General features: G+C 41.6%; 44 non-coding genes across 44 annotated transcripts; all 44 read left to right on the plus strand.

Moving 5' to 3' along the window:
- Positions 1-5,903: 5,903 nt before the first annotated feature.
- Trnan-guu (transfer RNA asparagine (anticodon GUU)) lies at positions 5,904-5,977 on the plus strand. Its single transcript has one exon. It is a non-coding gene; the product is annotated as a tRNA-Asn (tRNA).
- A 74-nt stretch (positions 5,978-6,051) lies between these two features.
- Positions 6,052-6,125, plus strand: Trnan-auu (transfer RNA asparagine (anticodon AUU)). The gene has a single exon. It is a non-coding gene; the product is annotated as a tRNA-Asn (tRNA).
- A 75-nt stretch (positions 6,126-6,200) lies between these two features.
- Trnan-guu (transfer RNA asparagine (anticodon GUU)) lies at positions 6,201-6,274 on the plus strand. Its single transcript has one exon. It is a non-coding gene; the product is annotated as a tRNA-Asn (tRNA).
- A 652-nt stretch (positions 6,275-6,926) lies between these two features.
- Trnan-guu (transfer RNA asparagine (anticodon GUU)) lies at positions 6,927-7,000 on the plus strand. Its single transcript has one exon. It is a non-coding gene; the product is annotated as a tRNA-Asn (tRNA).
- Positions 7,001-7,370: 370 nt separating this feature from the next.
- On the plus strand, positions 7,371-7,444 carry Trnan-auu (transfer RNA asparagine (anticodon AUU)). Its single transcript has one exon. It is a non-coding gene; the product is annotated as a tRNA-Asn (tRNA).
- Positions 7,445-7,672: 228 nt separating this feature from the next.
- On the plus strand, positions 7,673-7,746 carry Trnan-guu (transfer RNA asparagine (anticodon GUU)). The gene has a single exon. It is a non-coding gene; the product is annotated as a tRNA-Asn (tRNA).
- A 218-nt stretch (positions 7,747-7,964) lies between these two features.
- On the plus strand, positions 7,965-8,038 carry Trnan-auu (transfer RNA asparagine (anticodon AUU)). Its single transcript has one exon. It is a non-coding gene; the product is annotated as a tRNA-Asn (tRNA).
- A 228-nt stretch (positions 8,039-8,266) lies between these two features.
- Positions 8,267-8,340, plus strand: Trnan-guu (transfer RNA asparagine (anticodon GUU)). The gene has a single exon. It is a non-coding gene; the product is annotated as a tRNA-Asn (tRNA).
- Positions 8,341-8,556: 216 nt separating this feature from the next.
- On the plus strand, positions 8,557-8,630 carry Trnay-gua (transfer RNA tyrosine (anticodon GUA)). Its single transcript has one exon. It is a non-coding gene; the product is annotated as a tRNA-Tyr (tRNA).
- Positions 8,631-9,287: 657 nt separating this feature from the next.
- Positions 9,288-9,361, plus strand: Trnan-guu (transfer RNA asparagine (anticodon GUU)). Its single transcript has one exon. It is a non-coding gene; the product is annotated as a tRNA-Asn (tRNA).
- An 81-nt stretch (positions 9,362-9,442) lies between these two features.
- On the plus strand, positions 9,443-9,516 carry Trnan-guu (transfer RNA asparagine (anticodon GUU)). The gene has a single exon. It is a non-coding gene; the product is annotated as a tRNA-Asn (tRNA).
- Positions 9,517-9,597: 81 nt separating this feature from the next.
- Positions 9,598-9,671, plus strand: Trnan-guu (transfer RNA asparagine (anticodon GUU)). Its single transcript has one exon. It is a non-coding gene; the product is annotated as a tRNA-Asn (tRNA).
- A 249-nt stretch (positions 9,672-9,920) lies between these two features.
- Trnan-guu (transfer RNA asparagine (anticodon GUU)) lies at positions 9,921-9,994 on the plus strand. Its single transcript has one exon. It is a non-coding gene; the product is annotated as a tRNA-Asn (tRNA).
- Positions 9,995-10,221: 227 nt separating this feature from the next.
- On the plus strand, positions 10,222-10,295 carry Trnan-guu (transfer RNA asparagine (anticodon GUU)). The gene has a single exon. It is a non-coding gene; the product is annotated as a tRNA-Asn (tRNA).
- Positions 10,296-10,524: 229 nt separating this feature from the next.
- Trnan-auu (transfer RNA asparagine (anticodon AUU)) lies at positions 10,525-10,598 on the plus strand. Its single transcript has one exon. It is a non-coding gene; the product is annotated as a tRNA-Asn (tRNA).
- A 78-nt stretch (positions 10,599-10,676) lies between these two features.
- Trnan-guu (transfer RNA asparagine (anticodon GUU)) lies at positions 10,677-10,750 on the plus strand. Its single transcript has one exon. It is a non-coding gene; the product is annotated as a tRNA-Asn (tRNA).
- A 220-nt stretch (positions 10,751-10,970) lies between these two features.
- On the plus strand, positions 10,971-11,044 carry Trnan-guu (transfer RNA asparagine (anticodon GUU)). Its single transcript has one exon. It is a non-coding gene; the product is annotated as a tRNA-Asn (tRNA).
- A 663-nt stretch (positions 11,045-11,707) lies between these two features.
- Trnan-guu (transfer RNA asparagine (anticodon GUU)) lies at positions 11,708-11,781 on the plus strand. The gene has a single exon. It is a non-coding gene; the product is annotated as a tRNA-Asn (tRNA).
- Positions 11,782-12,011: 230 nt separating this feature from the next.
- Trnan-guu (transfer RNA asparagine (anticodon GUU)) lies at positions 12,012-12,085 on the plus strand. The gene has a single exon. It is a non-coding gene; the product is annotated as a tRNA-Asn (tRNA).
- A 225-nt stretch (positions 12,086-12,310) lies between these two features.
- Positions 12,311-12,384, plus strand: Trnan-guu (transfer RNA asparagine (anticodon GUU)). The gene has a single exon. It is a non-coding gene; the product is annotated as a tRNA-Asn (tRNA).
- A 529-nt stretch (positions 12,385-12,913) lies between these two features.
- Trnan-guu (transfer RNA asparagine (anticodon GUU)) lies at positions 12,914-12,987 on the plus strand. The gene has a single exon. It is a non-coding gene; the product is annotated as a tRNA-Asn (tRNA).
- A 222-nt stretch (positions 12,988-13,209) lies between these two features.
- Trnan-guu (transfer RNA asparagine (anticodon GUU)) lies at positions 13,210-13,283 on the plus strand. The gene has a single exon. It is a non-coding gene; the product is annotated as a tRNA-Asn (tRNA).
- Positions 13,284-13,505: 222 nt separating this feature from the next.
- Trnan-guu (transfer RNA asparagine (anticodon GUU)) lies at positions 13,506-13,579 on the plus strand. The gene has a single exon. It is a non-coding gene; the product is annotated as a tRNA-Asn (tRNA).
- Positions 13,580-14,529: 950 nt separating this feature from the next.
- On the plus strand, positions 14,530-14,603 carry Trnan-guu (transfer RNA asparagine (anticodon GUU)). Its single transcript has one exon. It is a non-coding gene; the product is annotated as a tRNA-Asn (tRNA).
- Positions 14,604-15,120: 517 nt separating this feature from the next.
- Positions 15,121-15,194, plus strand: Trnan-guu (transfer RNA asparagine (anticodon GUU)). The gene has a single exon. It is a non-coding gene; the product is annotated as a tRNA-Asn (tRNA).
- A 74-nt stretch (positions 15,195-15,268) lies between these two features.
- On the plus strand, positions 15,269-15,342 carry Trnan-auu (transfer RNA asparagine (anticodon AUU)). The gene has a single exon. It is a non-coding gene; the product is annotated as a tRNA-Asn (tRNA).
- An 84-nt stretch (positions 15,343-15,426) lies between these two features.
- Trnan-auu (transfer RNA asparagine (anticodon AUU)) lies at positions 15,427-15,500 on the plus strand. Its single transcript has one exon. It is a non-coding gene; the product is annotated as a tRNA-Asn (tRNA).
- Positions 15,501-15,578: 78 nt separating this feature from the next.
- On the plus strand, positions 15,579-15,652 carry Trnan-guu (transfer RNA asparagine (anticodon GUU)). The gene has a single exon. It is a non-coding gene; the product is annotated as a tRNA-Asn (tRNA).
- An 812-nt stretch (positions 15,653-16,464) lies between these two features.
- Trnan-guu (transfer RNA asparagine (anticodon GUU)) lies at positions 16,465-16,538 on the plus strand. The gene has a single exon. It is a non-coding gene; the product is annotated as a tRNA-Asn (tRNA).
- A 74-nt stretch (positions 16,539-16,612) lies between these two features.
- On the plus strand, positions 16,613-16,686 carry Trnan-auu (transfer RNA asparagine (anticodon AUU)). Its single transcript has one exon. It is a non-coding gene; the product is annotated as a tRNA-Asn (tRNA).
- Positions 16,687-16,908: 222 nt separating this feature from the next.
- Trnan-guu (transfer RNA asparagine (anticodon GUU)) lies at positions 16,909-16,982 on the plus strand. The gene has a single exon. It is a non-coding gene; the product is annotated as a tRNA-Asn (tRNA).
- A 512-nt stretch (positions 16,983-17,494) lies between these two features.
- Trnan-guu (transfer RNA asparagine (anticodon GUU)) lies at positions 17,495-17,568 on the plus strand. Its single transcript has one exon. It is a non-coding gene; the product is annotated as a tRNA-Asn (tRNA).
- Positions 17,569-17,642: 74 nt separating this feature from the next.
- Trnan-auu (transfer RNA asparagine (anticodon AUU)) lies at positions 17,643-17,716 on the plus strand. The gene has a single exon. It is a non-coding gene; the product is annotated as a tRNA-Asn (tRNA).
- An 83-nt stretch (positions 17,717-17,799) lies between these two features.
- On the plus strand, positions 17,800-17,873 carry Trnan-auu (transfer RNA asparagine (anticodon AUU)). Its single transcript has one exon. It is a non-coding gene; the product is annotated as a tRNA-Asn (tRNA).
- A 76-nt stretch (positions 17,874-17,949) lies between these two features.
- On the plus strand, positions 17,950-18,023 carry Trnan-guu (transfer RNA asparagine (anticodon GUU)). The gene has a single exon. It is a non-coding gene; the product is annotated as a tRNA-Asn (tRNA).
- Positions 18,024-18,835: 812 nt separating this feature from the next.
- Positions 18,836-18,909, plus strand: Trnan-guu (transfer RNA asparagine (anticodon GUU)). The gene has a single exon. It is a non-coding gene; the product is annotated as a tRNA-Asn (tRNA).
- A 74-nt stretch (positions 18,910-18,983) lies between these two features.
- Trnan-auu (transfer RNA asparagine (anticodon AUU)) lies at positions 18,984-19,057 on the plus strand. The gene has a single exon. It is a non-coding gene; the product is annotated as a tRNA-Asn (tRNA).
- A 74-nt stretch (positions 19,058-19,131) lies between these two features.
- Positions 19,132-19,205, plus strand: Trnan-guu (transfer RNA asparagine (anticodon GUU)). Its single transcript has one exon. It is a non-coding gene; the product is annotated as a tRNA-Asn (tRNA).
- Positions 19,206-19,279: 74 nt separating this feature from the next.
- Trnan-guu (transfer RNA asparagine (anticodon GUU)) lies at positions 19,280-19,353 on the plus strand. The gene has a single exon. It is a non-coding gene; the product is annotated as a tRNA-Asn (tRNA).
- Positions 19,354-19,571: 218 nt separating this feature from the next.
- On the plus strand, positions 19,572-19,645 carry Trnan-guu (transfer RNA asparagine (anticodon GUU)). The gene has a single exon. It is a non-coding gene; the product is annotated as a tRNA-Asn (tRNA).
- An 801-nt stretch (positions 19,646-20,446) lies between these two features.
- On the plus strand, positions 20,447-20,520 carry Trnan-auu (transfer RNA asparagine (anticodon AUU)). Its single transcript has one exon. It is a non-coding gene; the product is annotated as a tRNA-Asn (tRNA).
- Positions 20,521-20,596: 76 nt separating this feature from the next.
- On the plus strand, positions 20,597-20,670 carry Trnan-guu (transfer RNA asparagine (anticodon GUU)). Its single transcript has one exon. It is a non-coding gene; the product is annotated as a tRNA-Asn (tRNA).
- Positions 20,671-20,885: 215 nt separating this feature from the next.
- On the plus strand, positions 20,886-20,959 carry Trnan-auu (transfer RNA asparagine (anticodon AUU)). Its single transcript has one exon. It is a non-coding gene; the product is annotated as a tRNA-Asn (tRNA).
- Positions 20,960-21,033: 74 nt separating this feature from the next.
- On the plus strand, positions 21,034-21,107 carry Trnan-guu (transfer RNA asparagine (anticodon GUU)). Its single transcript has one exon. It is a non-coding gene; the product is annotated as a tRNA-Asn (tRNA).
- Positions 21,108-23,689: the final 2,582 nt, after the last annotated feature.

Here is a 23,689-nt window from a genome sequence, read left to right on the forward strand (position 1 = left end):
TAAATCAAAACCAATCTCAAAGAGCTTCTTTTTTTCAATACAAACTTTAACATTTTGAACAAATCTGCAGTATGCGTTATGTATTAAGAAATTGAATATTTGGCTAAATTGTAGGAGACGGTACCAATATTTGATATAAAAACCCTAAACTGGGAACCGGCTTTTTGAGCGTTTTTGTAAAGCACAAAATTTAGCGTAGCGAGCGATAGAAAAAATAAGTGAAAATATGCGTCTCATTGAACTGATTTGAATTTACGTAAACGGGTAAGAATAATTCTTTATTTCTTATCACTGGTTTATTTAATAACTTTCGAACATAGACCATTGGAAATTAAGTCATTCATGTTATTTACTTAAGAATATTTCATAAGATCCATGATTTAACCACCATTGTCAGCATCGATACTAAGCAGATCAATATTAAAACTGTCAGTAGCAGAATGTCTTTCACCAGTCTGCAATACAGATTTAAAAAATAAAATAAAAATTAAGAGTCTTCATAGCATAGCAGAAGAATAACTGAAAATCAAATGCTAAATTTTAAAGTTATACTTTACTGACTTCTTTAGTTTATTCTATTCAAAAAAGGTAGCCTGTTTCACAAATACCAAAGGACTGTGAACTTAGTTCCTTGCTCAGTTCCTTTTATTATTATTTTTTTTTTTATTCCTACTTCATTCAAAACTATTCTTTTAATTTAAAGTCTACAGATTTAAGAAAAAAGCAATTTTAAAAAACCTTTCAACTCAAACAGTCCGCAAACTTCCTCAAAAATGTAGGACTGGTGCCGCAGCAGATTAAATTTACAAAAAAATTATGAAATTCTTAAAGTAAAATTATCATTAGAAGCAATAAAATGTAGAACTTGCTTTGTTTTAGTTAAAGGTTAACGCAGTAAAGTTAAACTTCTTTTTTATAAATGCCTAATAACGTTGCAAAGTCAGTTTTACCTAGTGGTCGGTCAACCCCTTTGAGGATAATTTCAGCTTAAATTCTTTGTCTATTTATTAAACCATCAGCTTAAGACATTTTATTGAAATTAAAGACGAAATATTCGCAGTATAATTTAAAACAAAAGTTTACCTAACACTTAAGATGGAGTTGACAAAAAATACAGAAAACGGAGAACTTGAAGGACAAGTATGTTAGGTAAATTAAAATTAGGGCTCGACCGATGGCATTTTTTGGCTGATGGGCCGATGCCGATTGTTGGCCGATTGTTCAAGGATGGCCGATGGCCGATGACCGATAGTTTTCCTCCAAATGGCCGATTGCCGATGGCCGATGGCCGATGGCGTTGGCCGATGGCAAAAAAAAAAAAAAAAAATCAAACAGAAATAAATTGATAAAATTATCAGGGATTTAAAGGATCTTTGATTCATTCACTTTATTTCCTTTCTACGAATAAGGAATTGCAATCACAAAAAAAAAATCAGATTTTGGCCTAAATTTCTGTTTTACGATCACCCAATTTAATCTTCACAAGATTTTTCGGCACATCTGTATATGCATATGTACTTAAGAATATATAGATGACCGAAATATCCATTTTGTATGTCTCCTCAGTTAATTATCGCAAATTTTCTTGTGATCTCTTCATGTGCGTAAACTTGTGTCACTCAAAAACGTTATGAAATAGTAAGTTGAAAACTCATACGTACGTAGTATGATCTAAAGTTCGAGGACAAGTTGTATAAAACCTTTCCCTGAATAGTTCACATTACCGAAGCACATCTGTCTACAAAATAGTCGCCTCGAAAGACTATGCACTTCTGCCAACGTTCGTATAGCTTTTAGAAGCACTCCTGAAAGACATTTTTCGCAACCTCCTGTAAGGCATCTTGCGCTGCTGCTTTAACTTCATCGTGGGGAAGAAGGCGACTTTCATGTCGAGGATGCACGGTTCGATTGGTCAATACTCTGATATGACAAACAAATAACGTTTCGTCGGACTCAGCTCCGTGTGACTTTTACCGGTTCCCAGCAAAAAAACATTTGCATGGACGCCGCTTTCTTCCGTCAGGAGAAGATAAAGCTGCATTATAGAAGGCTCATCGAAAAATGGCTTCCAGGAGTGCTTCCAAAAGTTATATGAACACTGGCAGAAGTACATCGTCCCTCAAGGTAACCTTTTGAAGGTGGATGTGCTTCGGTAATGTGAACTATTCTGGGTAAGGTTTTATACAGCTTGTCCCCGAACTTTTGAATCGTACTACGTACAATCTTTATACTTTATAGGTTGTAGCTATGCTTCTCCTTTTTTACTGCTGTATGATGAAAGAGAAAGAACAACAGATAAAAAAAAAAGAAAAAAAAAAGGAAGAAGAAAAAAGAGATTGTTTAATAATCAATTGATTTGTTTGTTTGTTTTTTAATTGAATATTTACTAAGATTTCAGTAATATTGTACTAATGTATGGATTTAGGTACATTAAACATAGTTAAAAAATATTAAATTATGTTGATTAATCATTAAAAAAAATAAGAATAAAACTATGAAACCGTTAACAAATTACGCAATTAAAGTGGAAAGATTGCAAGTAGACATTTTTTACTCATCAAATTAAACGAAAAAAGTAACAGATAAAGTTCAATATTTAATCATAATAGGAATATTTTTATACTTATTTAAAATTTATGAATAGAAAAGTTTGCATTTTTCATAAAAGCCATAACGGTGACATAAATTTTGCTGAAAAAAATAGCCATGAAAAGAGCGATGTTTTTAAAACGCAGCTACAATAAACAAACTTTTTTTTTACCTTAAAACTTTCATTTTTTTTATGGAACCAAATTAGGACTTTGACTTCGCAAGCCTTCTTGACGCAATTGGCTAGCGCGGTCGGCTGTTAACCGAAAGGTTGTTGTTTCGACTCCACCCGGAGGCGTGTATTGTTTTTTTATGCCTTAAACATTTCATTAATATTTTTTATGGAACTAAATTAATATTTCAGCTTTGCAAACCTCCGTGGCGCCATCGGCTAGCGCGTTCGGCTGTTAACCGAAAGGTTGGTGGTTCGAGCCCACCCGGGAGCGTGTAGGGTTTTTTTATGCCTCAAAACCTTCATTAATATTTTTTAAGGAATCAAATTGGGATTTTAGCTCCAGAAGCTTTCGTGGCGTAATCTAATAGCGCGTTCGGCTGTTACCTGAAAGGTTTATGGTTCGAACCCACCCGAGGGCTTGTATTGTTTTTTTTATGAGTCAAAACTTTCATTAATATTTTTTACGGACCAAATTAGGCTTATAGCTCCGCAAGCCTCTGCCGCTATCGGCAAACGCGTTTGGCAGTTAACCGTAAGGTTAGTGTTTTGAGCCCACCCGGGAGCGTGTAGGGTTTTTTATGCCATAAAACCTTCATTAATATTTTTTAAGGAACCAAATTAGGATTTTAGCTCCGCAAGCTTCCGTGGCGCAATCGGCTAGCGCGTTCGGCTGTTAACCGAAAGGTTGGTTGTCCGAGCCCACCCGGGGGCGTGCAAGGTTTTTTTATGCCTAATACTTTCATTTTTTTAAGGAACGAAATTAGGACCTTAAATTCACAAGCCTCCTTGACGCAAGCGGCTAGCGCAGTCGGCTGTTAAACGAAATGTTGGTGGTACGAGCCCACCCAAAGGAGTGCATTGTTTTTTTACGACTTAAAACTTTCATTAATATTTTTTACGGACCAAGTTAGGATTATCGCTCCGCAAGCCTCCGTGACGCAATCGGCGAGCGCGTTCGGCTATTAACCGTAAGGTTGGTCTTTCGAGCCCACCCGGGGGCGTGTAGGGTTTTTTATGCCTCAAAACCTTCATTAATATTTTTTAAGGAATCAAATTAGGATTTTAGCTCCGGAAGCTTCCGTGGCGTAATCGGATAGCGAGTTCCGAACCCGTTCAGTTCCAAACTGAAAGGTTTGTGTTTGGAACCCATCCGAGGGCTTGTATTTTTTTTATGACTTAAAACTTTTATTAATATTTTTTACGGACCAAATTAGGATTATAGCTCCGAAAGCGTCTGTGCCGCTATCGGCAAGCGCGGTTGGCAGTTAACTGTAAGGTTGGAGATTCGAGCTCACCCGGGGGCGTGTAATGTTTTTTTTCTGTCTTAAACATTTTGTTAATATTTTTTATGTAACTTAATTAATATTTTAGCTTTGCAAGCCTCCGGGGCGCAATCGGCTAGCGCGTTCGGTTTTTAACCGAAAGGTTTGTGTTTCGAGTCCATCCGAGGGAGTGCATGGTTTTTTTATGACTTAAAACTTTCATTAATGTTTTTAGGTGAGCAAATAAGGTTTTTTGCTCCGCAAGCCTCCGTGGCGCAATCAGCTAGCGCGTTCGGCTGTAAACCGAAAGGTTGGTGATTTGAGCCCACCCGGGGGTGTGTAATGTTTTTTTTTTTTTCGCCTTTAAACTTTCACTATTTTAAGGAACCAAATTAGGACTTTGACTTCGCAAGCCTCCGTGCCGCAATCGGCTAGCGCTGTCGGCTGTTAACCGAAAGGTTGGTGATTCGAGTCCACCACGAGGCGTGTAATGTTTATTTATGCCTTAAACATTTCATTAATATTTTTTATGGAACTAAATTAATATTTCAGATTTGCAAGCTTCGTGGCGCAATCGGCTGTTAACCGAAAGGTTGGTAGTTCAAGCCCACCCGGGGCGGTGTTATTTTTTTTTTTTTTTTTTTTTTGCCTTAAAACTTTCATTTTTTTAAGGAACCAAATTAGGACTTACACATCGCAAGCCTCCTTGACGCACTTGGCTAGCGCGGTCGGCTGTTAACCAAAGGGTTGGTGGTTCGAACCCACCCGGGGGCGTGTAATATGTATTTATGCCTTAAAAACCTCTTTAACATTTTTTAAGGAACCAAATTTAGGCTTTAGCTTCGGAAGCCTCCATTGCGCTATCGGCTAGCTTTTTCTGCTATTAACCGAAAGGTTTGTGTTTCGAACCCACCCGAGGGCTTGTATTGTTTTTTTATGACTAAAAACTTCCATTAATATTTCTTACGGACCAAATTAGGATTACAGCTCCGCAAGCCTCTGTGCCGCTATCGGCAAGTGCGTTTGGCAGTTAACCGTAAGGTTGGAGGTTCGAGCCCACCCGTGGCGTGTATTGTTTTTATATGCCTTAAAACCTTCATTTATATTTTTTTAAGGAGCCAAATTAGGATTTTGGCTCCGCAAGCCTCCGTGGCACAATCGGCTAGTGCGTTCGGCTGTTAACCGAAAGGTTGGTGGTTCGTGTCCACCCGGAGGCGAGTAATGTTTTTTTATTCCTTAAACATTTCATTAATATTTTTTATTCAACTAAATTAATATTTCAGCTTTGCAAGCCTCCGAGGCGCAATCGGCTAGCGCGTATGGCTGTTAACCGAAACGTTGGTGGTTCGAGCCCACCCGGGGGCGTGTAATGTTTTTTTTTTCGCCTTTAAACTTTCATTTTTTTTAAGGAACCAAATTAGGACTTTGACTTCGCAAGCCTCCTTGACGCAATCGGCTAGCGCGTTCGACTGTTACCCGTAATGTTGGTGAATCGCGCCCACCCGGGGGCGTGTAATATTTATTTATGCCTTAAAACCTTTATTGACATTTTTTAAGGAACCAAAACAGAGCTTTAGTTTCGGAAGCCTCCATTGCGCTATCGGCTAGCGCGTTCTGCTATTAACCGAAAGGTTTGTGTTTAAACCCACCCGAGGGCTTGTATTGTTTTTTTTATGACTAAAAACTTTCATTAATATTTTTTACGGAACAAATTAGGATTATAGCTCGGCAAGCCTCTGTGCCGCTATCGGCAAGCGCGTTTGGCAGTTAACCGTAAGGTTGGAGATTCGAGCCCACACGTGGCGTGTATCGTTTTTATATGCCTTAAAACATTCATTTATATTTTTTAAGGAACCAAATTAGGATTTTTTCTGCAAGCCTCTGTGGCGCAATCGGCTAGCGCGTTCGGCTGTTAACCGAAAGGTTGGTGGTTCGAGCCCACCCGGGGGCGTGTAATGTTTCTTTATGCCTTAAACAATTCGTTAATATTTTTTATGGAACTAAATTAATATTTCAGCTATGCACGCCTCCGTGGCGCAATCGGCAAGCGCGGTCAGCTATTATCCGAAAGGTTGGTGGTTCGAGTCCACCCGGAGGTGTGTAATGTTTTTTTTTTGTCTTAAACATTTCATTAATATTTTTTATTCAACAAAATTAATATTTCAGCTTTGTAAGCCTCCGTGGCGCAATCGGCTAGCGCGTTTGGCTGTTAACCGAAAGGTTGGTGGTTCGAGCCCACCCGGGGGCGTGTAATGTTTTTTTTTCCATTAAACTTTCATTTTTTTAAGGAACCAAATTAGGACTTTGACTTCACAAGCCTCCTTGACGCAATCGGCTAGCGCGGTCGGCTGTTAACCAAAAGGTTGGTGGTTCAAGCCCACCCGAGGGCGTGCAATGTTTTTTTATGCCTTAGTACCTTCATTTTTTTTAGGAACCAAATTAGGACCTTAACTTTACAAGCCTCCTTGACGCAATCGGCTAGCGCGTTCGGCTGTTACTCGTAAGGTTGGTGGTTTGCGCCCACCCGGGGGCGTATAATATTTATTTATGCCTTAAAACCTTCATTGACATTTTTTAAGGAACCAAATTAGGGCTTTAGCTTCGGAAGCCTCCATTGCGCTATCGGCTAGCGCGTTCTGCTATTAACCGAAAGGTTTGTGTTTAAACCCACCCGAGGGCTTGTATTGTTTTTTTTATGAGTAAAAACTTTCATTAATGTTTTTTACGGACCAAATTAGGATAATAGCTCGGCAAGTCTCTGTGCCGCTATCGGCAAGCGCGTTTGGCAGTTAAACGTAAGGTTGGAGGTTCGAGCCCACACGTGGCGTGTATCGTTTTTATATGCCTTAAAACAATCATTTATATTTTTTAAGGAACCAAATTAGGATAACTCTCCGCAAGCCTCTGTGGCGCAATCGGCTAGCGCGTTCGGCTGTTAACCGAAAGGCTGGTGGTTCGAGCCCACCCGGGGGCGTGTAAAGTTTCTTTATGCCTTAAACAATTCATTAATTTTTTTTATGGAACTAAATTAATATCTCAGCTTTGCAAGCCTCCGTGGCGCAATCGGCTAGCGCGTTCGGCTGTTAACTAAAAGGTTGGTGATTCGAGTCCACCCGGAGGCGTGTAATGTTTTTTTATGCCTTAAACATTTCATTAATATTTTTTATGGAACAAAATTAATATATCAGCTTTGCAAGCCTCCATGGCGCAATCGGCTAGCGCGTTCGGCTGTTAACCGAAAGGTTGGTGGTTCGAGCCCAACCGGGGGCGTGTAATGTTTCTTTATGCCTTAAACAATTCATTAATATTTCTTATGGAACTAAATTAATATTTCAGCTATGCAAGCCTCCGTGGCGCAATCGGCTAGCGCGGTCAGCTATTATCCGAAAGGTTGGTGGTTCGAGTCCACCCGGAGGTGTGTAATGTTTTTTTTTTTTTTTGTCTTAAACATTTCATTAATATTTTTTATGGAACAAAATTAATATTTCAGCTTTGCAAGCCTCCGTGGCGCAATCGGCTAGCGCGGTCGGCTGTTAACCAAAAGGTTGGTGATTCGAGTCCACCCGGAGGCGTATAATGTTTTTTTATGCCTTAAACATTTCATTAATATTTTTTATGGAACAAAATTAATACATCAGCTTTGCAAGCCTCCGTGGCGCAATCGGCTAGCGCGTTCGGCTGTTAACCGAAAGGTTGGTGGTTCGAGCTCACCCGGGGGCGTGTTATTTTTTTTTTTTGCCTTAAAACTTTCATTTTTTTAAGGAACCAAATAAGGACTTTGACTTCACAAGCCTCCTTGACGCAATCGGCTAGCGCGGTCGGCTGTTAACCAAAAGGTTGGTGATTCGAGTCCACCGGGAGGCGTATAATGTTTTTTTATGCCTTAAACATTTCATTAATATTTTTTATGGAACAAAATTAATATATCAGCTTTGCAAGCCTCCGTGGCGCAATCGGCCAGCGCGGTCAGCTATTATCCGAAAGGTTGGTGGTTCGAGCCCACCCGGGGGCGTGTAATGTTTTTTTTTTTTTTTTTTTTGCCATTAAACTTTCATTTTTTTAAGGAACCAAATTAGGACTTTGACTTCGCAAGCCTCCTTGACGCAATCGGCTAGCGCGGTCGGCTGTTAATAAAAAGGTTGGTGATTCGAGTCCACCCGGCGGCGTGTAATGTTTTTTTATGCCTTAAACATTTCATTAATATTTTTTATGGAACAAAATTAATATTTCAGCTTTGCAAGCCTCCGTGGCGCAATCGGCTAGCGCGTTCGGCTGTTAACCGAAAGGTTGGTGGTTCGAGCCCACCCGGGGGCGTGTAATGTTTTTTTTGCCATTAAACTTTCATTTTTTTAAGCAACCAAATTAGGACTTTGACTTCACAAGCCTCCTTGACGCAATCGGCTAGCGCGGTCGGCTGTTAACCAAAAGGTTGGTGATTCGAGTCCACCCGGAGGCGTGTAATGTTTTTTTATGCCTTAAACATTTCATTAATATTTTTTATGGATAAAAATTAATATTTTAGCTTTGCAAGCCTCCGTGGCGCAATCGGCTAGCGCGTTCGGCTGTAAACCGAGAGGTTGGTGGTTCGAGCCCACCCGGGGGCGTGTAATGTTTTTTTTTTTTTTGCCATTAAACTTTCATTTTTTTAAGGAACCAAATTAGGACTTTGACTTCGCAAGCCTCCTTGACGCCATTGGCTAGCGCGGTCGGCTTTTAACCGAAAGGTTGGTGGTTCAAGCCCACCCGAGGGCGTGCAATGTTTTTTTATGCCTTAGTACTTTCATTTTTTTAGGAACCAAATTAGGACCTTAACTTTACAAGCCTCCTTGACGCAATCGGCTAGCGCGTTCGACTGTTACCCGTAAGGTTGCTGGTTCGCGATCACCCGGGGGCGTGTAATATTTATTTATGCCTTAAAACCTTCATTGACATTTTTTAAGGAACCAAATTAGGGCTTTAGCTTCGGAAGCCTCCATTGCGCTATCGGCTAGCGCGTTCTGCTATTAACCGAAAGGTTTGTGTTTAAACCCACCCGAGGGCTTGAATTGTTTTTTTTATGAGTAAAAACTTTCATTAATATTTTTTACGGACCAAATTAGGATTATAGCTCGGCAAGTCTCTGTGCCGCTATCGGCAAGCGCGTTTGGCAGTTAACCGTAAGGTTGGAGGTTCGAGCCCACACTTGGCGTGTATCGTTTTTATATGCCTTAAAACAATCATTTATATTTTTTATGGAACCAAATTAGGTTAATTCTCCGCAAGCCTCTGTGGCGCAATCGGCTAGCGCGTTCGGCTGTTAATCGAAAGGTTGGTGGTTCGAGCCCACCCGGGGGCGTGTAATGTTATTTTTTTTTTTTTGTCTTAAACATTTCATTAATATTTTTTATGGAACAAAATTAATATTTCAGCTTTGCAAGCCTCCGTGGCGCAATCGGCTAGCGCGTTCGGCTGTTAACCGAAAGGTTGGTGGTTCGAGCTCACCCGGGGGCGTGTTATTTTTTTTTTTTTTTTTTGCCTTAAACATTTCATTAATATTTTTTATGGAACAAAATTAATATTTCAGCTTTGCAAGCCTCCGTGGCGCAATCGGCTAGCGCGTTCGGCTGTTAACCGAAAGGTTGGTGGTTCGAGCTCACCCGGGGGCGTGTTATTTTTTTTTTTTTTTTGCCTTAAAACTTTCATTTTTTTAAGGAACCAAATTAGGACTTTGACTTCACAAGCCTCCTTGAGCTATGCAAGCCTCCGTGGCGCAATCGGCTAGCGCGGTCAGCTATTATCCGTAAGGTTGGTGGTTCGAGTCCACCCGGAGGTGTGTAATGTTATTTTTTTTTTTTTTGTCTTAAACATTTCATTAATATTTTTTATGGAACAAAATTAATATTTCAGCTTTGCAAGCCTCCGTGGCGCAATCGGCTAGCGCGTTCGGCTGTTAACCGAAAGGTTGGTGGTTCGAGCTCACCCGGGGGCGTGTTATTTTTTTTTTTTTTTTTTTTTGCCTTAAAACTTTCATTTTTTTAAGGAACCAAATTAGGACTTTGACTTCACAAGCCTCCTTGACGCAATCGGCTAGCGCGGTCGGCTGTTAATCAAAAGGTTGGTGATTCGAGTCCACCCGGAGGCGTGTAATGTTTTTTTATGCCTTAAACATTTCATTAATATTTTTTATAGAACAAAATTAATATATCATCTTTGCAAGCCTCCGTGGCGCAATCGGCTAGCGCGTTCGGCTGTTAACCGAAAGGTTGGTGGTTCGAGCCCACCCGGGGGCATGTAATGTTTCTTTATGCCTTAAACAATTCATTAATATTTCTTATGGAACTAAATTAATATTTCAGCTATGCAAGCCTCCATGGCGCAATCGGCTAGCGCGGTCAGCTATTATCCGAAAGGTTGGTGGTTCGAGTCCACCCGGAGGTGTGTAATGCTTTTTTTTTTTTTTTGTCTTAAACATTTCATTAATATTTTTTATGGAACAAAATTAATATACCAGCTTTGCAAGCCTCCGTGGCGCAATCGGCTAGCGCGGTCAGCTATTATCCGAAAGGTTGGTGGTTCGAGTCCACCCGGAGGTGTGTAATGTTTTTTTTTTTTTGTCTTAAACATTTCATTAATATTTTTTATGGAACAAAATTAATATTTCAGCTTTGCAAGCCTCCGTGGCGCAATCGGCTAGCGCGTTCGGCTGTTAACCGAAAGGTTGGTGGTTCGAGCCCACCCGGGGGCGTGTTTTTTTTTTTTTTTTTGCCTTAAAACTTTCATTTTTTTAAGGAACCAAATTAGGACTTTGACTTCACAAGCCTCCTTGACGCAATCGGCTAGCGCGGTCGGCTGTTAACCAAAAGGTTGGTGATTCGAGTCCACCCGGAGGCGTGTAATGTTTTTATATGCCTTAAACATTTCATTAATATTTTTTATGGAACAAAATTAATATATCAGCTTTGCAAGCCTCCGTGGCGCAATCGGCTAGCGCGTTCGGCTGTTAACCGAAAGGTTGGTGGTTCGAGCCCACCCGGGGGCGTGTAATGTTTCTTTATGCCTTAAACATTTCATTAATATTTTTTATGGAACAAAATTAATATTTCAGCTTTGCAAGCCTCCTTGACGCAATCGGCTAGCGCGGTCGGCTGTTAATTAAAAGGTTGGTGATTCGAGTCCACCCGGAGGCGTGTAATGTTTTTTTATGCCTTAAACATTTCATTAATATTTTTTATGGAACAAAATTAATATTTCAGCTTTGCAAGCCTCCGTGGCGCAATCGGCTAGCGCGTTCGGCTGTTAACCGAAAGGTTGCTGGTTCGCGATCACCCGGGGGCGTGTAATATTTATTTATGCCTTAAAACCTTCATTGACATTTTTTAAGGAACCAAATTAGGGCTTTAGCTTCGGAAGCCTCCATTGCGCTATCGGCTAGCGCGTTCTGCTATTAACCGAAAGGTTTGTGTTTAAACCCACCCGAGGGCTTGTATTGTTTTTTTTATGAGTAAAAACTTTCATTAATATTTTTTACGGACCAAATTAGGATTATAGCTCGGCAAGTCTCTGTGCCGCTATCGGCAAGCGCGTTTGGCAGTTAACCGTAAGGTTGGAGGTTCGAGCCCACACTTGGCGTGTATCGTTTTTATATGCCTTAAAACAATCATTTATATTTTTTATGGAACCAAATTAGGATAATTCTCCGCAAGCCTCTGTGGCGCAATCGGCTAGCGCGTTCGGCTGTTAACCGAAAGGTTGGTGGTTCGAGCCCACCCGGGGGCGTGTAATGTTTCTTTATGCTTTAAACAATTCATTAATATTTTTTATGGAACTAAATTAATATTACAGCTATGCAAGCCTCCGTGGCGCAATCGGCTAGCGCGGTCAGCTATTATCCGTAAGGTTGGTGGTTCGAGTCCACCCGGAGGTGTGTAATGTTATTTTTTTTTTTTTTGTCTTAAACATTTCATTAATATTTTTTATGGAACAAAATTAATATTTCAGCTTTGCAAGCCTCCGTGGCGCAATCGGCTAGCGCGTTCGGCTGTTAACCGAAAGGTTGGTGGTTCGAGCTCACCCGGGGGCGTGTTATTTTTTTTTTTTTTTTTTTGCCTTAAAACTTTCATTTTTTTAAGGAACCAAATTAGGACTTTGACTTCACAAGCCTCCTTGACGCAATCGGCTAGCGCGGTCGGCTGTTAATCAAAAGGTTGGTGATTCGAGTCCACCCGGAGGCGTGTAATGTTTTTTTATGCCTTAAACATTTCATTAATATTTTTTATAGAACAAAATTAATATATCAGCTTTGCAAGCCTCCGTGGCGCAATCGGCTAGTGCGTTCGGCTGTTAACCGAAAGGTTGGTGGTTCGAGCCCACCCGGGGGCATGTAATGTTTCTTTATGCCTTAAACAATTCATTAATATTTCTTATGGAACTAAATTAATATTTCAGCTATGCAAGCCTCCATGGCGCAATCGGCTAGCGCGGTCAGCTATTATCCGAAAGGTTGGTGGTTCGAGTCCATCCGGAGGTGTGTAAAGTTTTTTTTTTTTTTTTTTGTCTTAAACATTTCATTAATATTTTTTATGGAACAAAATTAATATACCAGCTTTGCAAGCCTCCGTGGCGCAATCGGCTAGCGCGTTCGGCTGTTAACCGAAAGGTTGGTGGTTCAGCCCACCCGGGGGCGTGTAATGTTTCTTTATGCCTTAAACAATTCATTAATATTTCTTATGGAACTAAATTAATATTTCAGCTATGCAAGCCTCCTTGGCGCAATCGGCTAGCGCTGTCAGCTATTATGCGAAAGGTTGGTGGTTCGAGTCCACCCGGAGGTGTGTAATGTTTTTTTTTTTTGTCTTAAACATTTCATTAATATTTTTTATGGAACAAAATTAATATTTCAGCTTTGCAAGCCTCCGTGGCGCAATCGGCTAGCGCGTTCGGCTGTTAACCGAAAGGTTGGTGGTTCGAGCCCACCCGGGGGCGTGTTATTTTTTTTTTTTTTTTGCCTTAAAACTTTCATTTTTTTAAGGAACCAAATTAGGACTTTGACTTCACAAGTCTCCTTGACGCAATCGGCTAGCGCGGTCGGCTGTTAACCAAAAGGTTGGTGATTCGAGTCCACCCGGAGGCGTGTAATGTTTTTATATGCCTTAAACATTTCATTAATATTTTTTATGGAACAAAATTAATATATCAGCTTTGCAAGCCTCCGTGGCGCAATCGGCTAGCGCGTTCGGCTGTTAACCGAAAGGTTGGTGGTTCGAGCCCACCCGGGGGCGTGTAATGTTTCTTTATGCCTTAAACATTTCATTAATATTTTTTATGGAACAAAATTAATATTTCAGCTTTGCAAGCCTCCTTGACGCAATCGGCTAGCGCGGTCGGCTGTTAATTAAAAGGTTGGTGATTCGAGTCCACCCGGAGGCGTGTAATGTTTTTTTATGCCTTAAACATTTCATTAATATTTTTTATGGAACAAAATTAATATTTCAGCTTTGCAAGCCTCCGTGGCGCAATCGGCTAGCGCGTTCGGCTGTTAACCGAAAGGTTGGTGGTTCGAGCCCACCCGGGGGCGTGTAATGTTTTTTTTTTGCCATTAAACTTTCATTTTTTTAAGCAACCAAATTAGGACTTTGACTTCACAAGCCTCCTTGACGCAATCGGCTAGCGCGGTCGGCTGTTAACCAAAAGGTTGGTGATTCGAGTCCACCCGGAGGCGTGTAATGTTTTTTTATGCCTTAAACATTTCATTAATATTTTTTATGGAACAAAATTAATATTTTAGCTTTGCAAGCCTCCGTGGCGCAATCGGCTAGCGCGTTCGGCTGTAAGCCGAGAGGTTGGTGGTTCGAGCCCAACCGGGGGGCGTGTAATGTTTTTTTTTTTTTTGCCATTAAACTTTCATTTTTTTAAGGAACCAAATTAGGACTTTGACTTCGCAAGCCTCCTTGACGCAATTGGCTAGCGCGGTCGGCTTTTAACCGAAAGGTTGGTGGTTCAAGCCCACCCGAGGGCGTGCAATGTTTTTTTATGCCTTAGTACTTTCATTTTTTTAGGAACCAAATTAGGACCTTAACTTTACAAGCCTCCTTGACGCAATCGGCTAGCGCGTTCGACTATTACCCGTAAGGTTGCTGGTTCGCGATCACCCGGGGGCGTGTAATATTTATTTATGCCTTAAAACCTTCATTGACATTTTTTAAGGAACCAAATTAGGGCTTTAGATTCGGAAGCCTCCATTGCGCTATCGGCTAGCGCGTTCTGCTATTAACCGAAAGGTATATGTTTAAACCCACCCGAGGGCTTGTATTGTTTTTTTTATGAGTAAAAACTTTAATTAATATTTTTTACGGACCAAATTAGGATTATAGCTCGGCAAGTCTCTGTGCCGCTATCGGCAAGCGCGTTTGGCAGTTAACCGTAAGGTTGGAGGTTCGAGCCCACACGTGGCGTGTATCGTTTTTATATGCCTTAAAACAATCATTTATATTTTTTATGGAACCAAATTAGGATAATTCTCCGCAAGCCTCTGTGGCGCAATCGGCTAGCGCGTTCGGCTGTTAACCGAAAGGTTGGTGGTTCGATCCCACCCGGGGGCGTGTAATGTTTCTTTATGCTTTAAACAATTCATTAATATTTTTTATGGAACTAAATTAATATTACAGCTATGCAAGCCTCCGTGGCGCAATCGGCTAGCGCGGTCAGCTATTATCCGAAAGGTTGGTGGTTCGAATTCACCCGGAGGTGTGTAATGTTTTTTTTTTGTCTTAAACATTTCATTAATATTTTTTATGGAACAAAATTAATATTTCAGCTTTGCAAGCCTCCGTGGCACAATCGGCTAGCGCGTTCGGCTGTTAAACGAAAGGTTGGTGGTTCGAGCTCACCCGGGGGCGTGTTATTTTTTTTTTTTTTTGCCTTAAAACTTTCATTTTTTTAAGGAACCAAATTAGGACTTTGACTTCACAAGCCTCCTTGACGCAATCGGCTAGCGCGGTCGGCTGTTAACCAAAAGGTTGGTGATTCGAGTCCACCCGGAGGCGTGTAATGTTTTTTATGCCTTAAACATATCATTAATATTTTTTATGGAACAAAATTAATATATCAGCTTTGCAAGCCTCCGTGGCGCAATCGGCTAGCGCGTTCGGCTGTTAACCGAAAGGTTGGTGGTTCGAGCCCACCCGGGGGCGTATAATGTTTCTTTATGCCTTAAACAATTCATTAATATTTCTTATGGAACTAAATTAATATTTCAGCTATGCAAGCCTCCGTGGCGCAATCGGCTAGCGCGGTCAGCTATTATCCGAAAGGTTGGTGGTTCGAGTCCACCCGGAGGTGTGTAATGTTTTTTTTTTTTTTTTTTTGACTTAAACATTTCATTAATATTTTTTATGGAACAAAATTAATATTTCAGCTATGCAAGCCTCCGTGGCGCAATCGGCTAGCGCGGTCAGCTATTATCCGAAAGGTTGGTGGTTCGAGTCCACCCGGAGGTGTGTAATGTTTTTTTTTTTTTGTCTTAAACATTTCATTAATATTTTTTATGGAACAAAATTAATATTTCAGCTTTGCAAGCCTCCGTGGCGCAATCGGCTAGCGCGTTCGGCTGTTAACCGAAAGGTTGGTGGTTCGAGCCCACCCGGGGGCGTGTTATTTTTTTTTTTGCCTTAAAACTTTCATTTTTTTAAGGAACCAAATTAGGACTTTGACTTCACAAGCCTCCTTGACGCAATCGGCTAGCGCGGTCGGCTGTTAACCAAAAGGTTGGTGATTCGAGTCCACCCGGAGGCTTGTAATGTTTTTTTATGCCTTAAACATTTCATTAATATTTTTTATGGAACAAAATTAATATATCAGCTTTGCAATCCTCCGTGGCGCAATCGGCTAGCGCGTTCGGCTGTTAACCGAAAGGTTGGTGGTTCGAGCCCACCCGGGGGCGTGTAATGTTTCTTTATGCCTTAAACAATTCATTAATATTTCTTATGGAACTAAATTAATATTTCAGCTATGCAAGCCTCCGTGGCGCAATCGGCTAGCGCGGTCAGCTATTATCCGAAAGGTTGGTGGTTCGAGTTCACCCGGAGGTGTGTAATGTTTTTTTTTTGTCTTAAACATTTCATTAATATTTTTTATGGAACAAAATTAATATTTCAGCTTTGCAAGCCTCCGTGGCGCAATCGGCTAGCGCGTTCGGCTGTTAAACGAAAGGTTGGTGGTTCGAGCTCACCCGGGGGCGTGTTATTTTTTTTTTTTTTTTTTGCCTTAAAACTTTCATTTTTTTAAGGAACCAAATTAGGACTTTGACTTCACAAGCCTCCTTGACGCAATCGGCTAGCGCGGTCGGCTGTTAACCAAAAGGTTGGTGATTCGAGTCCACCCGGAGGCTTGTAATGTTTTTTTATGCCTTAAACATTTCATTAATATTTTTTATGGAACAAAATTAATATATCATCTTTGCAAGCCTCCGTGGCGCAATCGGCTAGCGCGTTCGGCTGTTAACCGAAAGGTTGGTGGTTCGAGCCCACCCGGGGGCGTGTAATGTTTCTTTATGCCTTAAACAATTCATTAATATTTCTTATGGAACTAAAATAATATTTCAGCTATGCATGCCTCCGTGGCGCAATCGGCTAGCGCGGTCAGCTATTATCCGAAAGGTTGGTGGTTCGAGTCCACCCGGAGGTGTGTAATGTTTTTTTTTGTCTTAAACATTTCATTAATATTTTTTATGGAACAAAATTAATATTTCAGCTTTGCAAGCCTCCGTGGCGCAATCGGCTAGCGCGTTCGGCTGTTAACCGAAAGGTTGGTGATTCGAGTCCACCCGGAGGCGTGTAATGTTTTTTTATGCCTTAAACATTTCATTAATATTTTTTATGGAACAAAATTAATATATCGGCTTTGCAAGCCTCCGTGGCGCAATCGGCTAGCGCGTTCGGCTGTTAACCGAAAGGTTGGTGGTTCGAGCCCACCCGGGGGCGTGTAATGTTTCTTTATGTTTTAAACAATTCATTAATATTTCTTATGGAACTAAATATTTCAGCTATGCAAGCCTCCGTGGCGCAATCGGCAAGCGCGGTCAGCTATTATCCGAAAAGTTGGTGGTTCGAGTCCACCCGGAGGTGCGTAATGTTTTTTTATGCCTTAAACATTTCATTAATATTTTTTATGGAACAAAATTAATATTTCAGCTTTGCAAGCCTCCGTGGCACAATCGGCTAGCGCGTTCGGCTGTTAAACGAAAGGTTGGTGGTTCGAGCTCACCCGGGGGCGTGTTATTTTTTTTTTTTTTTGCCTTAAAACTTTCATTTTTTTAAGGAACCAAATTAGGACTTTGACTTCACAAGCCTCCTTGACGCAATCGGCTAGCGCGGTCGGCTGTTAACCAAAAGGTTGGTGATTCGAGTCCACCCGGAGGCGTGTAATGTTTTTTATGCCTTAAACATATCATTAATATTTTTTATGGAACAAAATTAATATATCAGCTTTGCAAGCCTCCGTGGCGCAATCGGCTAGCGCGTTCGGCTGTTAACCGAAAGGTTGGTGGTTCGAGCCCACCCGGGGGCGTATAATGTTTCTTTATGCCTTAAACAATTCATTAATATTTCTTATGGAACTAAATTAATATTTCAGCTATGCAAGCCTCCGTGGCGCAATCGGCTAGCGCGGTCAGCTATTATCCGAAAGGTTGGTGGTTCGAGTCCACCCGGAGGTGTGTAATGTTTTTTTTTTTTTTTTTTGACTTAAACATTTCATTAATATTTTTTATGGAACAAAATTAATATTTCAGCTATGCAAGCCTCCGTGGCGCAATCGGCTAGCGCGGTCAGCTATTATCCGAAAGGTTGGTGGTTCGAGTCCACCCGGAGGTGTGTAATGTTTTTTTTTTTGTCTTAAACATTTCATTAATATTTTTTATGGAACAAAATTAATATTTCAGCTTTGCAAGCCTCCGTGGCGCAATCGGCTAGCGCGTTCGGCTGTTAACCGAAAGGTTGGTGGTTCGAGCCCACCCGGGGGCGTGTTATTTTTTTTTTTGCCTTAAAACTTTCATTTTTTTAAGGAACCAAATTAGGACTTTGACTTCACAAGCCTCCTTGACGCAATCGGCTAGCGCGGTCGGCTGTTAACCAAAAGGTTGGTGATTCGAGTCCACCCGGAGGCTTGTAATGTTTTTTTATGCCTTAAACATTTCATTAATATTTTTTATGGAACAAAATTAATATATCAGCTTTGCAATCCTCCGTGGCGCAATCGGCTAGCGCGTTCGGCTGTTAACCGAAAGGTTGGTGGTTCGAGCCCACCCGGGGGCGTGTAATGTTTCTTTATGCCTTAAACAATTCATTAATATTTCTTATGGAACTAAATTAATATTTCAGCTATGCAAGCCTCCGTGGCGCAATCGGCTAGCGCGGTCAGCTATTATCCGAAAGGTTGGTGGTTCGAGTTCACCCGGAGGTGTGTAATGTTTTTTTTTTGTCTTAAACATTTCATTAATATTTTTTATGGAACAAAATTAATATTTCAGCTTTGCAAGCCTCCGTGGCGCAATCGGCTAGCGCGTTCGGCTGTTAAACGAAAGGTTGGTGGTTCGAGCTCACCCGGGGGCGTGTTATTTTTTTTTTTTTTTTTTGCCTTAAAACTTTCATTTTTTTAAGGAACCAAATTAGGACTTTGACTTCACAAGCCTCCTTGACGCAATCGGCTAGCGCGGTCGGCTGTTAACCAAAAGGTTGGTGATTCGAGTCCACCCGGAGGCTTGTAATGTTTTTTTATGCCTTAAACATTTCATTAATATTTTTTATGGAACAAAATTAATATATCATCTTTGCAAGCCTCCGTGGCGCAATCGGCTAGCGCGTTCGGCTGTTAACCGAAAGGTTGGTGGTTCGAGCCCACCCGGGGGCGTGTAATGTTTCTTTATGCCTTAAACAATTCATTAATATTTCTTATGGAACTAAAATAATATTTCAGCTATGCATGCCTCCGTGGCGCAATCGGCTAGCGCGGTCAGCTATTATCCGAAAGGTTGGTGGTTCGAGTCCACCCGGAGGTGTGTAATGTTTTTTTTTGTCTTAAACATTTCATTAATATTTTTTATGGAACAAAATTAATATTTCAGCTTTGCAAGCCTCCGTGGCGCAATCGGCTAGCGCGTTCGGCTGTTAACCGAAAGGTTGGTGATTCGAGTCCACCCGGAGGCGTGTAATGTTTTTTTATGCCTTAAACATTTCATTAATATTTTTTATGGAACAAAATTAATATATCGGCTTTGCAAGCCTCCGTGGCGCAATCGGCTAGCGCGTTCGGCTGTTAACCGAAAGGTTGGTGGTTCGAGCCCACCCGGGGGCGTGTAATGTTTCTTTATGTTTTAAACAATTCATTAATATTTCTTATGGAACTAAATATTTCAGCTATGCAAGCCTCCGTGGCGCAATCGGCAAGCGCGGTCAGCTATTATCCGAAAAGTTGGTGGTTCGAGTCCACCCGGAGGTGCGTAATGTTTTTTTATGCCTTAAACATTTCATTAATATTTTTTATGGAACAAAATTAATATTTCAGCTTTGCAAGCCTCCGTGGCGCAATCGTCTAGCGCGTTCGGCTGTTAACCGAAAGGTTGGTGGTTCGAGCCCACCCGGGGGCGTGTAATGTTTTTTTTTTTTGCCATTAAACTTTCATTTTTTTAAGGAACCAAATTAGGACTTTGACTTCGCAAGCCTCCTTGACGCAATCGGCAAGCGCGGTCGGCTGTTAATTAAAAGGTTGGTGATTCGAGTCCACCCGGAGGCGTGTAATGTTTTTTTATGCCTTAAACATTTCATTAATATTTTTTATGGAACAAAATTAATATTTCAACTTTGCAAGCCTCTGTGGCGCAATCAGCTAGCGCGTTCGGCTGTTAACGGAAAGGTTGGTGGTTCGTGCCCACCCGGGGGCGTGTAATGTTTTTTTTTTGCCATTAAACTTTCATTTTTTTAAGGAACCAAATTAGGACTTTGACTTCGCAAGCCTCCTTGACGCAATTGGCTAGCGCGGTCGGCTTTTAACCGAAAGGTTGGTGGTTCAAGCCCACCCGAGGGCGTGCAATGTTTTTTATGCCTCAGTACTTTCATTTTTTTAGGAACCAAATTAGGACCTTAACTTTACAAGCCTCCTTGACGCAATCGGCTAGCGCGTTCGACTGTTACCCGTAAGGTTGCTGGTTCGCGATCACCCGGGGTCGTGTAATATTTATTTATGCCTTAAAACCTTCATTGACATTTTTTAAGGAACCAAATTAGGATAATTCTCCGCAAGCCTCTGTGGCGCAATCGGCTAGCGCGGTCGGCTGTTAACCAAAAGGTTGGTGATTCGAGTCCACCCGGAGGCGTGTAATGTTTTTTTTATGCCTTAAACATTTCATTAATATTTTTTATGGAACAAAATTAATATATCAGCTTTGCAAGCCTCCGTGGCGCAATCGGCTAGCGCGGTCAGCTATTATCCGAAAGGTTGGTGGTTCGAGTCCACCCGGAGGTGTGTAATGTTTTTTTTTTTGTCTTAAACATTTCATTAATATTTTTTATGGAACAAAATTAATAGTTCAGCTTTGCAAGCCTCCGTGGCGCAATCGGCTAGCGCGTTCGGCTGTTAACCGAAAGGTTGGTGGTTCGAGCCCACCCGGGGGCGTGTTTTTTTTTTTGCCTTAAAACTTTCATTTTTTTAAGGAACCAAATTAGGACTTTGACTTCACAAGCCTCCTTGACGCAATCGGCTAGCGCGGTCGGCTGTTAACCAAAAGGTTGGTGGTTCGAGCCCCACCCGGAGGCGTGCAATGTTTTTTTATGCCTTAAACATTTCATTAATATTTTTTATGGAACTAAATTAATAATTTAGCTTTGCAAGCCTTCGTGGCGCAATCGGCTAGCGCGGTCAGCTATTAACCGAAAGGTTGGTGGTTCGAGTCCACCCGGAGGCGTGTAATGTTTTTTTAAACCTTAAACATTTCATTAATATTTTTTATGGAACAAAATTAATATTTCGTCTTTGCAAGCCTCCGTGGCGCAATCGGCTAGCGCGTTCGGCTGTTAACCGAAAGGTCGGTGGTTCGAGCCCACCCGGGGGCGTGTAATGTATTTTTATGACTTAAACATTTCATTAATATTTTTAATGGAACTAAATTAATATTTCAGCTTTCCAAGCCTCCGAGGCGCAATCGGCTAGCGCGTTCGGCTGTTAACCGAAAGTTTGGTGGGTCGAGCCCACCCGGGGGCGTGTGATGTTTTTTTATGCCTTAAACATTTCATTAATATTTTTTATGCAACTAAATTAATATATCAGCTTTGCAAGAATTCGTGGCGCAATCGGCTAGCGCGTTCGGCTGTTACCCGTAAGGTTGGCGGTTCGAGCCCACCCGGGGGCGTGCAATGTTTTTTTATGCCTTAATACTTTCATTTTTTTAAGGAACCAAATTAGGACCTTAACGTTACAAGCCTCCTTGACGCAATCGGCTAGCGCGTTCGGCTGGTGTCCGTAAGGTTGGTGGTTCGAGCCCACCCGGAGGCGTTCAATGTTTTTTTATGCCTTAAACATTTCATTAATATTTTTTATGCAACTAAATTAATAATTTAGCTTTGCAATCCTCCGTGGCGCAATTGGCTAGCGCGGTCGGCTGTTAACCGAAAGGTTGGTGTTTCGAGTCCACCCGGAGGCGTGTACTGTTTTTAATGCCTTAAACATTTCATTAATATTTTTTATGGAACAAAATTAATATTTCGGCTTTGCAAGCCTCCGTGGCGCAATCGGCTAGCGCGTTCGGCTGTTAACCGAAAGGACGGTGGTTCGAGCCACCCGGGGGCGTGTGATGTATTTTTATGACTTAAACATTTCATTAATATTTTTTATGGAACTTAATTCATATTTCAGCTTTGCAAGTCTCTGTGGCGCAATCGGTTAGCGCGTTCGGATGTTAACCGAAAGGTTGGTATTTCGAGCCCACGCGGTGGCGTGCAATGTTTTTTTATGCCTTAATACTTTCGTTTTTTTAAGGAACCAAATTAGGACCTTAAGTTTACAAGCCTCCTTGACGCAATCGGCTTGCGCGTTCGGCTGGTGTCCGTAAGGTTGGTGGTTCGAGCCCACCCGGAGGCGTGCAATGTTTTTTTATGCCTTAAACATTTCATTAATATTTTTTATGGAACTAAATTAATAACTTAGCTTTGCAAGCCTCCGTGGCGCTATTGGCTAGCACGTTCGGCTGTTAACGGAAAGGGTGGTGGTTCGAGCCCAACCGGGGGCGTGCAATGTTTTTTTATGCCTTAATACTTTCATTTTTTTAAGGAACCAAATTAGGACCTTAACTTCACAAGCCTCCTTGACGCAATCAGCTCGCGTTCGGCTGTTACCCGTGAGGTTGGTATTTATATGCCTTAAAACCTTCATTTATATTTTTTAAGGAACTAAATTAGGATTATGGCTCCGCAATCCTCCGTGGCGCAATCGGCTAGCGCGTTCGGCTGTTAACCGCAAGGTTGGTTGTTCGATCCCACCCGGGGGCATGTAATGTTTTTTTTTTCGCCTTTAAACTTTCATTTTTTTAAGAAACCAAATTAGGACTTTGACTTCGCAAGCCTCCTTGTCGCAGTTGGCTAGCGCGGTCGGCTGTTAACCGAAAGGTTGGTGGTTCGAGCCCACCCGGGGGCTTGTAATGTTTTTTTATGCCTTAAACACTTCATTAATTTTTTTTATGGAACTAAATAATATTTCAGATTTGCAAGCCTCCGTGGAACAATCGGCTAGCGCGTTCGGCTGTTAACCGAAAGGTTGGTGGTTCGAGCCCACCCGGAGGCGTGTAATGTTTTTTTATGCCTTAAACATTTCATTAATTTTTTTTATGGAACTAAATTAATTTTTCAGCTTTACAAGCCTCCGTGGCGCAATCGTCTAGCGCGTTCAGCTGTTAACCGAAAGGTTGGTGGCCACCCGGGGGCGAATGCCCATTTCATTAATTTTTTTTATGGAACTAAATTAATTTTTCAGCTTTACAAGCCTCCGTGGCGCAATCGTCTAGCGCGTTCAGCTGTTAACCGAAAGGTTGGTGGTTCGAGCCCACCCGGGGGGGTGTAATGTTTCTTTTTTTTTTTTTGCCAATAAACTTCCATTTTTTTAAGGAACCAAATTAGGACTTTGACTTCGCAAGCCTCCTTGACGCAATTGGCTAGCGCGGTCGGCTGCTAACCAAAAGGTTGGTGATTCGAGTCCACCCGGAGGCGTGGTAATGTTTTTTTATGCCTTAAACATATCATTAATATTTTTTATGCAACTAAATTAATATATCAGCTTTGCAAGAATCCGTGGCGCAATCGGCAAGAGCGTTCGGCTGTTTACCGATATGTTGGTGGTTTGAGCCCACCCGTGGGCGTGTAATAGTTTTTTTATTTCTTAAAACCTTCATTGACATTTTTTAAGGAACCAAATTAAGGCTTTAGCTTCAGTAGCCTCCATTGCGCAATCGGCTAGCGCGTTCGGCTGTTACCCGTAAGGTTGGTGGTTCGAGCCCACCCGGGGGCGTGCAATGTTTTTTTATGCCTTAATACTTTCATTTTTTTAAAGAACCAAATTAGGACCTTAAAGTTACAAACCTCCTTGACGCAGTCGGCTAGCGCGTTCGGCTGGTGTCCGTAAGGTTGGTGGTTCGAGCCCACCCGGA

The sequence above is a fragment of the Uloborus diversus genome, chromosome 3, assembly GCF_026930045.1.
Source record: "Uloborus diversus isolate 005 chromosome 3, Udiv.v.3.1, whole genome shotgun sequence".
In the NCBI taxonomy this organism is placed as follows: domain Eukaryota; kingdom Metazoa; phylum Arthropoda; class Arachnida; order Araneae; family Uloboridae; genus Uloborus; species Uloborus diversus.